The 15,328-nt window shown below is 38.8% G+C and overlaps 1 long non-coding RNA gene across 4 annotated transcripts in view; it reads right to left on the bottom strand.

The window, feature by feature from the left end:
- LOC131914407 (uncharacterized) overlaps positions 1 to 15,328 on the bottom strand; it is a 30,234-nt gene that overhangs the window by 5,261 nt on the left and 9,645 nt on the right. For 2 of the 4 annotated variants that reach the window (XR_009380122.1, XR_009380124.1), the window contains 2 exons: positions 14,956 to 15,048; positions 3,742 to 3,786 (listed from right to left, as the gene is read on the bottom strand). This is a non-coding gene — a long non-coding RNA (uncharacterized LOC131914407). Of the gene's footprint in view, positions 1 to 3,741; positions 3,787 to 14,955; positions 15,049 to 15,328 lie in introns of those variants that run through there. The other 2 variants (XR_009380121.1, XR_009380123.1) reach the window with 1 other exon arrangement.

The raw sequence follows: 15,328 nt of genomic DNA, 5'->3' as shown, positions 1-15,328 counted from the left end.
AGACAGACAGGCAGACAGGCAGACAGACAGATCTGGGACCCAGCAGAGAAGGTAAGAAATGAACAATAAACTGGAAATTAGTCAGTTGGATTTAAAGCTTTAAAGCCTGGTAGCAAGTAAACTTAACTAGGGAGGAAAGTAAAAAAAAAGAAGTGGTCAAGGACCAATGAAGTTTCTCCAGTCTTTGAAGATGACAAAGTCGAGGAGGCTCCCACACTTTCAGGTAAAAAGCAATAGCTAGTGAAGTGGAGATGGGCTGAAAAAAGCCTACAGCAGAAGGTTCTGCTACAGCCTAAGAAAGCATTTCAAATCCAAAGTGCCCAATTCTGTCACGTTCTTCTAGTGAGAACTGACAGGTGAGAAGTGACCGCTATGTTGGCAACTGTGGAAAGCACTCCTGTCCCTGAAGAAAAATGCTAGAGACAAAATAATCTGGATAAGTTCAAGAGAAGATTGTCTACATTAGCACTGTGTTAATCTTATTCACACTGGAGATTTAGAATTAATCTAAGATCACCTTCTTCTTCTTCTTCTTCTTCTTCTTCTTCTTCTTCTTCTTCTTCTTCTTCTTCTTCTTCTTCTTCTTCTTCTTCTTCACGTTCTATAACTGATGACTCCACAACATTGATTAACTGTGCTTCTGAGATTTTTCCCTGTTGACTTCTTTCCTCAGCCACTGTGACCATTGAGGACTTTAAACAATCCCTCATCTCCATCTGCACTGCCTTAGGAATTTCCTAGGTGGCCCCAGCACATCCATTCTTGTCACCTTCTGGTCAAAAACCAGAGCCAACTTTGCCATCTTACTGCTTAAATTTTTTCGTTTCCAGCAATTTGGGAATAAAGTTTACAGTTCTTCAATTAAACCCCAGTGGGGTACCTGTACAACCTCCAGAATTTTCTTCTAATTTCCATGCCTATTTCACATGGCCAGATCCTTGAATGATTCTCTTTCCAAAGACTTTTAAAGTTGAATAAGAAGGCATGGTCAGTTTTTCAGTCTACTCAATAAAGAGCCCTAAACCAGACCCAACCCTGATTATTTACATAGCTTAGGGTAAAAAGCATAAATAGGTTCCCATATAACAAATGTCAAAATGTTAAAGAGTTACTTATCAAGCTTGTAGCCCATTAAACAGAATATACTCTGTCCTCTGCCCTTTGCAATAAGATGGAAGGTTGTCTAAATTTAGATTTACAGATTTTCATTCCATATCCTGGCTCCATTTGACTCTGTAAAGATTCTGTATGTGTGCTGGCACACCCCTCTGGCTGAGTCTTGCTCATTCATTGATAATTAATGGAACAAGTACATTCAGTGTGTTAGAGAGCAAACATCCCTTCCCTGCATTGCCTACATTTCCTGCCTCCAAACACAAGCTCCTTAGATGGATATTTCAGTTGTGCCTGTGGTAAAGGTTTTGCTGTTGGATAAAAAAGGGATCTACACAAATCCCAAAAGAATATATGGGGCTATGAGAGTAGGAGAGTCTGAAAGCCAAGCACTCGAACATAGTTAATAGCAAAGTTTCTTAATGTGCAGTTCTGACAGCCCAACAACTGATTATGGAGGTCACAAGGAATTTGACAATGAAAAGTTTCTGAACATGCAATGACCAAAAATTAATCATATATACATATACATGTGTGTGTGTGTGTGTGTGTGTATATATATATATATATATATATAAAAACAATAAAAAATGAGGTGTCTTATCTAGGGTTTCTATTGCTGTGATAAAACACCATGACCATAAACAGCTTGGGGAAGAAAGAGTTTATTTCTGTTTACAGCTCTCGGCATTGGTATGGTTCATTATCTTATCAATAAAGACTCTTTCTCAGGCTATTTCTGAATTCTCCTGTTGTATGACACATGATATAAATAAATATTAGTAAATCAGATTAAAATTTTGAAATCTACATTTGCCCCAGCCAGGCTAGCAAGGTCAGTAGATTTTTCTCACGAATTGTTACTATTGGAACCACTAAACCTTGTTAATTTATTGTTATTTGATAAACTCTGACATTGTGGAAAGAAACAACACATTCATACATATGTTTCTAGCATGTTTCACAATAAATTTCAGGAATAATTTTTTGTTTCACATCTTTTAAATATTTTATACTGATTTTTAGGTGCTGTTTCTACATATTTTGAAGTTTCAAAGCTAAGGGCTTACAAATGAAAAACTCTCCTGTGTTCATCACTGATAATTACTGCTCTATGCCCTATAAATAAGGAATTATCCTTTTATGTATTAATTAGGATTGGGGGCTAAAAGTGCTATTTCAAAGTAGGAATTGAATGAAACAAATTTGTTTCAAAATGAAACAAAATACCAGTTGCTAATGGGTTAAGTAAGAAAATGACATTTTGTCCTGTGTACCTGTAAAGCAGGGGAGGTCTTGCCCTGGCATGGCATTATAAAGGAATACAGAGACAAAACCATACCTGTACTCTATCCTAGGACAGGCCTGACGCCTGTGTAAAGTTTTTCCTTTCCACACAGCCTGTCTCTCCCAGCATCAGGTGCCCAGCAGAAGCCATAGTTAAATCTGCCTAGGTTCAAACTCCACAGACAAAAGAAATCTATGCCCCAAACATGCTCAGCAAAACTGAGCTTAGGTTGCTTAGGTCATGAGTCTCAACTCTTTCTATCAAGCATAAGGAAATATATATATTTAATATATATATAATATATATTAAATATATATTAAAATGTAGGGTCTTTAAAGCATATTTAACTTATGTTAACAAAGGATATAGCTTGAGGGTTACAAAATACAGAAAATATGACTCATACATAGACACAATGCAAAATATGGCCCTTAAACTGTGGAACCAAAGCAGCAAAAAGACTTTGCCCTTTTTCTGTTCATGTCTTCAACCCGGTGTGAGCTGCTCTCACTCCCAAGCAAGAAAGGCTAATACAGGGTAAAGTGTGGTCAGCCTCATCAGCATTTGCTCATACTCAGAGCAGTGGGAGCTGGGGTAGCAGTTTGGGAACAGAACAGCTCTTGAGTAACGAGAGTCCCTGAGGGAGCTGGACTCCGGGACAGAGGCAAACTTCACCCAGCCCTGTGTACACTAATCACCATCAGTGAACTGTACAAAGAGTTCTGCTTCAGGGTCAGGATCAAGGGTGCTGTTCTGGATCATTCTTGATCAAAAAAAAAAAAAAAAAAAAAAAAAAAAAAAAAAAACAAGGAAAACAGTCCACACCTGCTCAAAGCCAAGTCCACGTTTACTTCATACACAGTATTTCTCTTAGATACTAGCTGGTTGACAAGATCACCTTTTAAAATACAGTTTGGGGGGACTATTACGTATTCAGCCTGATTAAATATAGCACCTTTCATTTTAGAATTAATTTGAGTTAAACTAGTATTGATGGTGGCCAGGATTCTAGAGGATGACCAATGATTTGAGTCTGGTAAAAACATTATTAGCATTGAGAAGCCAACTGACAGAATGCATCAGATCAGATGGGACTCTGAGTGCCTCATGAAATAACATCTTTAAGTGATTTTCCATACACGATAGCCCTTTAATGCCCAATCGCGAACATTGTTGTGAAAAAAAAAAGAAAAAACAGTGTCAGAAGCCCAGGCAGATGCTTCAGATTTTCTTTGGGAAGATAGCCAAACTATTAATTACAAGACTTGTTTAGGTTCTGTGAACACTGTTCAATAGTGTTACTTATCTCTGTACTTGATTGGCTCTCCTGTGAGACGTACCCTTCACAGTGCTGAGATGGTTGCTTTGTTTTAATCACTTCATGTCTGAAAAAAAAAAAAGGCTATTGATAAAATAACAGATATCTATGGACTGTGTGACTCCATTGCCCCAACAAGTATATATTTAAGAAATCTTTCTGTAATGATTTTCTGTAAGAATTTCATGAACACAAAAAGTAACAATATATGTGAAAGTACTAGCGGTCATTTGTAGTGGGTAGCCATTTAACCCAGCAGCCAAAGCTATGAAGCAAACAGAAAGACAAACTTCTGCTGCTTGGAGCTATGTGGTTACCATTACCTGAATTACGGAAAGCTAAAGTTAGATGTGTGTGTGTGTGTGTGTGTGTGTGTGTGTGTGTGTGTGTGGTGTGCACATACATGTGTATGTGTTGTATATATGTAAGCACATGTAAAGACCACAGATGAATATCAGGCACCTTCCTCAATCACTCTCTACCTCATTGCTGTACCTGGAGCCTTACCAACTTGGCTAGCATGGCTGGTCAGTAGCATCTGCCTGTTTCCAACTCCTCAATGCTGTGATTGAGTGTTCATTGACATGCCTAGCTTTTTACTTAAGTTCTGACGATCCAAACTGAAATCCTTGTGCATATGTAGCAAACACTTTCTTAACTGAGTCCTCTCCTTAGTCCCACATTATGGGATTTTAATATAAGGCACACACCAAAAGATGCCATGGCCAACTGAGTTTGGAAATTTTCTAACATGTTTTGTCATTATTTAGAGGTAAATTAAAATGTTCATAATGTTTAACTGGAACCATTTTTATTGAGCAGATTGGAATAATCATTTAGACCCAATGGCCTTTACAATCGATTCAGGAGGGGTCACCTGGAAAGACTACTCAGCTACTTAGAGAGAATCTGCCAAGAAAGAAGAGAAGGAAGGAAAGAAGGAAGGAAGGAAGGAAGGAAGGAAGGAAGGAAGGAAGGAAGGAAGGAAGGAAGGAAGGAAGGGTTCCTTACTTGCTTCTCTGTTGCTATGATGAACATTATGACCAAAAGCAACTTTGGGAGAGTTATTTAACTTACAGGTTACAGTCCATCATCAAGGAAAACCAGGGCAGGAGCTTAAGTGAGGAGCCTGGAACAAGGAACTGGAATAGAGACCCAAGGAATCCTGCTTACTAGCTTGTTTTCTTAAAACCTAGGACCACCTGTCCAGGGGTGGCACCACTCACCTTATGCAGGGTCCTCCCAAACATTAATCAAGAAAATTCCCCACAGACATCCCCACAGGTCAGTCTTATGGGGTAACTCCTCAACTGGTGTCCCTTCTTCCCTGGTGGCTCTGTGTGTTAAGATGACAAAACTAACTCTCACAGAAGGTGGGGGGAGGAAGGAAGGAAAGAAGGAAAGAAGAAAGGAAGGAAGGAAGGAAGGAAGGAAGGAAGGAAGGAAGGAAGGAAGGAAGGGAAGAGAGAGAACAAAAGAAAAAGAAAGAAAGGAAGGAAGGAAGGAAGAGGTGAGTCATACTTCAAACAAACAACAGTTAAGCTTTGATGGTGATGGTGATTCTTAATTAAGTCTATTTTGAATTTATATGCAGCAACATAAAATATTCAGGTTAATAGGGCAATAGGTAATGCACTGATACATATAGACATTGTATAATGTTTTAAGCAGTTTAAACTTACCTATCTCCTCAAATATTTATGTTACTTAAAATGCATACATTATATATAATTTATACAAATTTTTTCAGGATGAAAATGCAGCCCCCAAGAGACATAGACTATAGAACAACATCCCCTAGTGAGAAGCCTTGGAACCTCCTTTTGTGTTGTTAGATAGGAGAGTCCAAGAGACTCTCCAAAACAATGCAGGCTGTTGCTATTGCCATCAGTGGCCTTCTAGAACTGGAAGGTAAGAACCCTAGTGGTGTCCAAAGATACCACATATTTCAAACACAGGACTTGTGGGAACTGAACTGGAATTGACCTAGGAATCTCCTCAAGGGCTAGCTCTCTAGTATCCAAAGATGCCATGCAGGTTTCCAAGGGAGAAAAGAAATTAATAGTTATATGAATTATAATGCCTATGAACCACAACAATGGTAAAAAAAAAAAAAGGCAAGAAAGCTCAAGGGCACAACAGTGACACCTTATATCCAACTAATAACCAAGAGCCATCTAACCGGACTTAAGGCCCACTCAGTCAGAAGGAACTCATAACGAAGACTGTAAATCTAGCCAACTACCTGTGGCTGATGAAGAGGAGAACCTCCTACTGAGACTTTCTTAAGCCAGTATAATTTCCAGCTGCATTCTAAATACCCATCCTTATTTCCATGGCTGAATGTAGTTCTCACCCCTCATTAAAAAAAAAAAAAAAAAAAAAAAAAAAAAAAAAAAAAAAAAAAGCAGACCACTACAGAAACTCACAACTGGTCCAAATGCAGAGAACTGATGGAGCAGTGCTCATCACCAATTGATGCGTCGGTAACACAACCCTACACTTAAGGCACAGGGAACATTGCAGATGAGGAGCCAGGAAGATTTTAAGAGCCAAAGGACCAGGATGCGATGAGATGGTGTCTTCTACAAATGATAGGAAAATGCATTGATGAAATCTCCATTATACGATCACCTCCACAAGACCTACACAATGACAACACCGGCTGACTTCCCAGCGTGGGTGGGAGAAATCTGACAAGGTTCTGCCCATACATGAAGAGCTACAGGCAATTACTAGCTCCTAAAAGTGGAAAAATCTGTTCTCTGTGGACTAGCCCTGCTCCATAGGTCATCCAATCCCAAGTGGTCATCTCTAAACACATATGCATACAAGCAACACTAAATGCACTCAACAAGGGGTGTGTGTGTGTGTGTGTGTGTGTGTGTGTGTGTGTGTGTGTGTGTAACAATAATTTAAAAAGAGGTCATGAATTTTGAGAAGGGGTACATGGTAGGAGTTGAATCAGGAAGACGATAGGGAAGAAAGGATGTAAATACAGAACTCATGTATGAAATTCTCAAAAAAAAGTGTAAAAAGAAAGGGGGAACCCTTGAAATCTTCTCTTCTGGCTTTTTTGAAGTATTCAGCACATTGTTGCTAACCCTCATCACTCCACTGTGCAACACCACACTGGAACTTCTTATTCCTATCTAATTTTGTAACCACTAATCAGTCTTTGCCCATTCCTCGGTCCTCCATTCTTCCCAGCCTCTATAATCACCATTCTGCTCTCAACTTCTATTTAGTCTTGTTTTACATTCCATACATGAGTGGGTCACACAGTGCTTATGTTTCTGATTCACTCAACATGAGACTTACAGCTCCAGACACACTGTCATAAATGACATGACTTTAGAATGTTTGCCACTGCATAGTACTCCATGGTTTCTGTGCCACATTTTCTTTATCTACTCGCCAGTTCATTAACATCTTCCTTTTTCAATTCCTTCTTATTGTGAATAGTGCTGCAATGTGGATAGAAGCATAGATGACTCCTCAGCATATTGACATCGTCTTTTGTACTAGTTCCCACTTCTGGGCATGCTAGGTTACTTGGTAGTTCTGGTTTACTTTTATGAGGAGCCTCCATACAATTTCTGTAATAACTAATAATGAGCAAGGGGTTCCTTTTCTCTGCACCTTGTGAGCACTTGTTACAAAATTACATAGGAACAAGAAGTTGCAGTGTGCTGTTGCACAATGGGGTGAGGAGAGTTAGCAATAATGTGCTGAATACTTCAAAAATCTGGGTTACCAAAAAGTTTGTTACCTTATTGCTTGTTTGTCTCTTTAGAAGAACTATTTTTACTGGGGTAATATGACATTTCACTATGGTCTAGATTTGGGTTTCCCTGATGATTAGTGATGTTGACCAAGATATTACATAACTGTTCAGTATTCACATTTTCCTTTAAGAACTGCCTACCTAAGTCTGTCGCCCATTTTTTAATGAGTCTGATTTTCTGCTATTGAGCTTTTGGATTTCTTTAGATATCCTGGGTATCAGTGCCTAGGTGGCTGTATAACAGTTTGTAAACGTTTTTCACATCCTGCAAGTTGTCTCTCCACGCCACTGTTTGTTTTCTATGCAGAAACTTTTACGTTTAGTGCAGTCCCATTTACCTAATTTTGCTTTTATGTCTTGTGATTTTGAGATCTTTTCTAAAAAACTAAAATTTCCTGTTTCAATGTCCTAAAGCATTTCCCTACTAATTTTGCTTTTATGCCTTGTGATTTTGAGATCTTTTCTAAAAAAACTAAAATTTCCTGTTTCAATGTCCTAAAGCATTTCCCTACATTTTCTTCAAGTTCTTAAATTTAAGTCTTTAATCCATTTTGAGTTGTTTGTTTCACAGCTGAGAAACAGAAACATACTTTTATTTTTCTACATATGGCCATTCAATTTTCCCAGCACTACTTATTAGCCCTTCTCTGATGTGTGGTCCTAGCACCTTTGTCAATAATAAGTTGGCTAGATAGATGCATGGTTTTAATTCTACACCCTGTATTCTACTCCACTGGTGTGTCTATTTGTGCTTATTACAATACCATAACACATCAGCTGCTATGACTTTGTTGTATATTTTATATGCTTCCTGTTGTGGTTTTTGTGCAAGATATCTTTAATTATTCAGTTCCATTTATGGCTGAGTAAACATTTGGGATTTTTTTCTGAAGAGTGTATATTGGTGTTTTGATGGGGATTACATGGAGCCTTGGGTAGAATGTACATTTTAACAATCTTGATTCAACAAATCCATGAGTCACAATATTTTTCTTTTTACCCCTTTCGATTTCTTTCATCATTGTTTTATGTCTTCCACTGTAGGTGTCTTTCACTTATTTAAATAAATTTATTCATAGAAATACAGGTGAGATTATTTTCTTGATAAGTACAATCAAGCTTAAAGAATTTGCTCAAAAATGTGACTTTATCAAGCATCTATTTATAGTTATTGATCCCCCACATCAATTGTTAAACCACTAATTATAATATTCTCTGTTATCTATAAGATAAAAATTTTTTGCAAATATACTATTAACACATAGCATATGCCAATGTGGTATGTCAGAAAATATTCGCATCTTAAATGTACAGGCAAACCTACCCCAAACCAAATACACTTTTAGAAGACATATGGAATGTGTGCAGTAACATCCCTGTTTCGTGGGTGAATACATTAAATGCCAAAAACATTTAATGTTTTCCCAAGGGTATACAGCTGATAAGCAGAGCATACAGAAGTCTGAATTAAGACCATGTCTCTTGAGACCCCTTGAGCTACTTGATAAAAACTTCAAGACCAACAACTAGAAAAAGAAGCCTAAAACACTATGCATTTTCTAGTTCACGTTTTACTACACTCACTCACTTATGCTGTCAGGTTTGAACTTCTGAATTTCTGATCTTTCCTCCTTCACTGCCTGGGCCTGATTTCCCATCCCTCTCCCACCTGTGTCCTAGATGACTGACTTCTGTCTTGTTCCTGGCCACATTGAACCACTAATTCCTTCCTCTCCATTCCTTGGCTCTGAAATCATTGGCTGAATTTAGACCTGGATGTCAGTCTAGTTCTCTCTTCACCCACTTCTGGCCCATCCCAACCCTGCTGTTGCCCACAGAAGTGCATCACAAACACTCCTAGGGAAAGAATTGACATTTCTCATTGAAGTCATTTCAGTTATTCACAATATTTGCCAATCAGGCAACTGTTTTGATGCTAGCTTTCAGGGTCACTGCAGGATTAAGCAATGTGTTTTGTTTGCCAAGAGAGAAGCCCCTTCTAATACTTGGTTACATGCCAATTCTTTCTTAGCCACAGCAGCAGTAATTACTTCCAGCATGACCTATTCAGCTTGCTTAAGGCAGTATTTAGAGGTACAAGGTGAAAAATCATTATCTCATTCTCCTTCCTACCCTCTATTTTGAAGTCTCAAATAATTTGAACTAATTAATCTTAGCATAATTTGACTTCTTGAAGATGTTTAAATTTCTTCAAGCAAAAGAACTAGACCGATCTTCTTAATATCATTAATCTAACGAGGCATGGAGTCCTTTATCATACTGTCATTATAATACTATTAACCCAAAATAATCAATTAAATTAAAATGTTTGAGGTTCCTAGCTCTATCAAGACTACCCATCTGTGAGAAGAGGCCAACACTGGCATCTATAAACCCATGATATCCCTGAAGAGCACCACTGTAGCATAAGGGTTGCGGTCACTGAATCAATACATAACCCCAATTATCATTACTCCAAACATCTGTTTTAATCTCTACACTGTATAATGAAAAATATTCTAACTGGAATACAAAATAGATAATTTGTGTTAAGCACAGATTTAAAAAAATCTAGATACAAACAGCAAACAGGTTTAACAAAGAAAATATACAACAGAAAAAAATCATTGTGTATATGAACTACACATACTCTTCTAGATTAAAAAAAAAACTGAAGGTGATTATGCTATGTTCCCTATGTTTTACACAGGTTGTATTTGGTGCCATGAGTGACCATTCATGGTCAAAACATTTTTCTCCATGTGAGACCTATTGCTTTCTTCCTTTATACTGCCCGAAGACTTTACCTAGAACTCACTAATCAAATAACGATGCTAACCCAAGAATTGAATAATACAGGACACTAAGTTCACTCCCTGTAGTTGTAATTCAAAACCACTGAGCCCTAAATTTGCAGGACACTGCTCAAGGGGGAACCTGTAAAGAAGGAATGCTGCTTTTATGTCAACAAATCAGGACAAGTGAAAAATATCTCCAAATTATCAAACATGCCAGTGATTTTCAGAATAAGGAACAAAAGGAGGGTTTGACTGGAGGAATTTTAAGACAAGTATCTGGTCTTCATTTTGCTAGTAGCCTCACTTTCTGGAACTACTCAGGGTCATCTGTTTACTTCTTGTATTTGGTCTTTGCCTTTTTAAAATAATATTTTTATTAATTCTTTGACAAATCCATATAATGTATTTTGATCACATTCCCTTTCCTTGCCCCCAACTCCTCCCAGATCTACCTTCATCTCCCTGTCCACATAACTTTGAGTTCTCTCTCTTTTTTGTAAACCCGTAGTGTTCAGTTTGTGTTCCCCAACTACTCTCAGGTTTGGGGCCTGTCTTGGAGCATGATCAACCTGCTAGAGGTCACATGATTAAAGAAAACTGGTTCTCCTTCTCCTGAAGCTATCAAATGCCAACAGCTCCTCAACTATGGGTGGAACTTTATACCCACTCCACCTCCTGTGTGCTGCTTTTTGTCTGGCTTGAATTTTCACAGGTCTTATGTATGCTGTGGGATCATAGACATACCCTGCTACGTCCAGAAAACAGTTTCCACAAAGTCATCCACCTTCTCTGTCTCTTATAATCTTCCTGTCCCTCTTCTGTAAAGATTGCTGAACCTTGGGGGTCGGGCTGTGATAGAGGCATACCATAGGGCCAAGCACTCTGCAATCTCTTTTTCTCTATATGTTGACCAGTTGAGAGTCTCTGTTAATCACCATCTACTTCAAGACTAATCTTCTTTGGTGGGGGTTAAGAGATGAACTGACATATGGAGATAAAAATAAGTCACTAGAGTGACCTTAATACTATGCCCATTTAGCAGAATAATAGTTACAGGTTCTCCTCTAGTCTATCTGTGACCTATCTAGCCACAAGTTCTTGTCTCTGTTGAGAGTGCCAGGTATATGTTTCATCTCATGGAATGAGCCTTCAATCCAATCAAAAATGGCTGGTAAGTCCCATAACTTTTGTGCCACGATTGCACTAGTGGGCACATCTTGTCAGGCCAGTCATTATTGTAACTCTCAGGGCTCACAGAAGGACGATATTTATGAATAACTTTTCATAGTATGCTTAGCACATTCTAGCACTATTAAAATCGGCCAGTAGGGATAAAGTTTCCAGGTGCCAACTTGACCCCTGCATTTTTGTTTGTCATGAATGTGTCTTCAAAGGTTTAACAGTTCTATCTTTAGATAATGATTCAGCAAAGATTTCAACACCTACCAATGTAATATGCACTTCTCTTAAGCCCCTTGACAATGCAACAAGGACCTTCTATTCAAAGCATTTCCTAAGTATGGCTACCTTTTTTTATGGTGCCTAATAGAACTCCTGCCAGAGTAACAAACAATTCAGTTGGCAGGGCCAGCATGTCACCCTGTACAGCCTAAAGCAGGTACAAGAACAGATCTCCAACCAACTTTTTTGCTCTGACCAGAAGGACTACTGATAAAAGACTGGAATATGGAGCAGATCTCTTTTAGGTAATTTTCACACACACATTGTCCAGAAATCAAAAACTTTTGTATCTGTCGTGGCAGAGCTGCAACCCTATGGCCTGTGCCCTATGACCAAAGCTTTTGACCAGGACTGAACTTTGATAACCACAAAATGTGCCTAATTTGCATAGCCTGTACTTGCACATGAGAGATTATATCACCGAAAACTATATATGCAACAACTCACACTAACTTCCTCAAACTCTACAGTGGTCAAATGTACATGATATAAATCACATGCTGAGAAACTGCACAACAAAGTTAATTCTAATCAAATATATACTTCTCCAAAACAGAGATACCTTGTTTGTCTATTATCCATTGCACTATACTGCTGCCTAACATCTTGCAATATTCTTCCAAAATCCATTCAGCTACCCAATCTTTCCCCTTCAGTCACAGTGGCCAGTCAGCTATATTTTCTTCAGTATATCTTCTCATTACTCCAAGTACTTCAGTTCTTAGAATATTCAGACCACAAGAAAAGGCAGAAAGAGCTAGTAGCTAAACAAGATAGAAAATGAGGTGCTATGCCAATAAAATACAATAATACATTGTAAGCTGGAAGAATAAAAAATAATGGCTATCATACTAGTTGGCACACATAGCTGTCTGTGTGTGGACTGTTGTATGAGAATATTTTAGCCAGTTTTTAATTCTATTTTCTTGATTTTCTGTAATAGATATACAAAGCTTTTAAGAACTCTAAACACATACAGCAAAATGAATTTTGTCTTAAACAAAAAAGGGATACCTACTTTGCTCCCTAGTTATCAGAACCCAGACCAGTAATGACAAATACATTTTAGGAGATAATATATTTTCAATCTTTGTGATGGCTATTCTTGGTTGTCAACTTGACTACATCTGAAATTAACTAAAATCCAAAAAATGGAGGGCACACCTATGACTGATTTTTGCTTAATTTGAAGTAGGTAGATCCACTTCTAATCTAGATCTCTGAGGTAGAAAGACACATGCCTTTAATCCAGATCTTGAGGTGGGGGAAGACACACCTTTAATCTGAGCCATACCTTCTCCTCTAAGCCTCCATAAGGACATAGAAAAAGGAAGCTTTTGCTCTTTGCTTGATTGCTCTCACCTTGCTAACAAATCCATTCCTTCACTGTCATTAGAACCTAGTATTTCCAGGTATACTAAAGACCAGTGAACACATCCTGCCTTATAGAGTGAACTACTGTATTTTTGGACTTTCCATTCACCACCAGCCATTGTTGGACCACAACCTATAAGTCATTCTAATATCCCCTTTATATAAAGAGAAAGATTTGTTCTCTAAGTTCTGCTATCATAAAGTAGTCTCTTTTTTTTTTTTTTTTTAATTTTTATTTTGCAATACAATTCAGTTCTACATATCAGCCACAGATTCCCTTGTTCTCCCCCCTCCCGCCCCCCTCACCTTCCCCCCAGCCCGCCCCCCATTCCAATCTCCTCCAGGGCAAAGCCTTCCCCACAGACTGAGATCAACCTGGTGGACTCAGTCCAGGTAGGTCCAGTCCCCTCCTCCCATGCTGAGCCAAGGGACCCTGCATAGGCCCCAGGTTTCAAACAGCCAACTCATGCAATGAGCACAGGACCCGGTCCCACTGCCTGGATGCCTCCCAAACAGATCAGGCCAATCAGCTGTCTCACCCACTCAGAGGGCCTGATCCAGTTGGTGACCCCTCAGCCATTGGTTCATATTTCATGTGTTTCCGTTTGTTTGGCTATTTGTCTCTGTGCTTTATCCGACCTTGGTCTCAACAATTCTCTCTCATATAAACCCTCCTCATTCTCGCTAATTGGACTCCCAGAGATCCACCTGGGGCCTAGTCATGGATCTCTGCCTCCAGATCCATCAGTAGTTGGATGAGGTTTCTAGCACGACAATTAGGGTGTTTGGCCATCCCATCACCAGAGTAGGTCAGTTCGGATTGTCTCTCGACCATTGCCAGCAGTCTGTTGTGGGGGTATCTTTGTGGATTTCTGTGGGCCTCTCTAGCACTTTGTTTCTTTGTAATAGCCAGAACATGGAAACATCCTAGATGCCCTTCAACTGAAGAATGGATAAACAAAATGTGGTACATATACACAATGGAATACTACTCAGCAGAGAAAAACAATGACATCATGAGGTTTGCAGACAAATGGATGGATCTAGAAAAAATCATCCTGAGTGAGGTATCCCAGACTCAGAAAGACAAACATGGTATCTACTCACTCATAACAGGACGCTAGATGTGGAACAAGGATGACTGGACTGCTACTCACATCACCAGGCAGGCTACCTGGAAAACAGGACCCCAAGAAAGACACAGGGATCGCCCAACGACAGAGAAATGGAATGAGATCTACATGAACAGCCTGGACAGGAGTGGGGGTAGTGAAGGGCGAGGGTCGAGGGAAAGAGAGCTTGGGTGAGTGGGAGATCCCAGCTGGATCAAAAACAGAGAGGGAGAACAAGGAATAGGAGACCATGGTAAATAAAGTAGTCTCTTAATACAGTCTTCTTCAACTACTCAAAAGCATCCAGCATTTGTTCTTACAGCAAAATTGGAGCTGTCCAGCCAAATGTTTTGCATATTTCAGCCAGTAGGATTCTTTCATTCCTTAAGATGATGCATTAAATATATTAGTCTAAAGTCTCCCTGAAACCATAGTCATAAATACATACATAATAAATAGCAACAGTGAGAACTCCTCGTCATTTAGTTCACCTTCTGAATGTTTGCCATTAATTACAATCAGCAGTTGCCCATAAATCTTGAGAACAGAGTTTAACAGCTAACAGAATGCCAGCTTCTGGGACATTACCATGAGGTTTTATTTTATACTTTTTATTTTTCCAAAGGAATTTGTTTATAAGAAAAAAGATCCAGATTATAAGAGGCAACAAACAAATGCCCTACCAGACTGAGTCTATCACTTACCAGTTCCTGAATTGAAAAACTTCTTTGAAAATCCTCAGGCACTATGAATTTCATTCAGTTCTGCTTCACCTTTAGCAACAAGAATGATGGCGTCTGGAAGAGAAAAGGAAGACAATATGCTCTGGACAGGTCAAAGCTTACGTGCAGCTGGACATGTGAGGCAAGGCTAAAATAACAAGAACTTTCTATGCACTGCTTTGAGAACTCCATTAGTTTTAGACTTCCACCATTTATAATCACCAGAGCAGAGCACCATCAATGGAAAAGATGTTAAGTAACTGAAGACTGGTAGCCATCAGCTTTGTGTTGACACAAAACCCTGAAGACTCTATAAATAACATGATGACTTACCTCCTAATACTCTGAAATAGAA

This window comes from Peromyscus eremicus, chromosome 7 (genome assembly GCF_949786415.1).
Source record: "Peromyscus eremicus chromosome 7, PerEre_H2_v1, whole genome shotgun sequence".
Classification (NCBI taxonomy): Eukaryota; Metazoa; Chordata; class Mammalia; order Rodentia; family Cricetidae; genus Peromyscus; species Peromyscus eremicus.
This window is presented reverse-complemented; position numbering and strand designations above follow the sequence as displayed.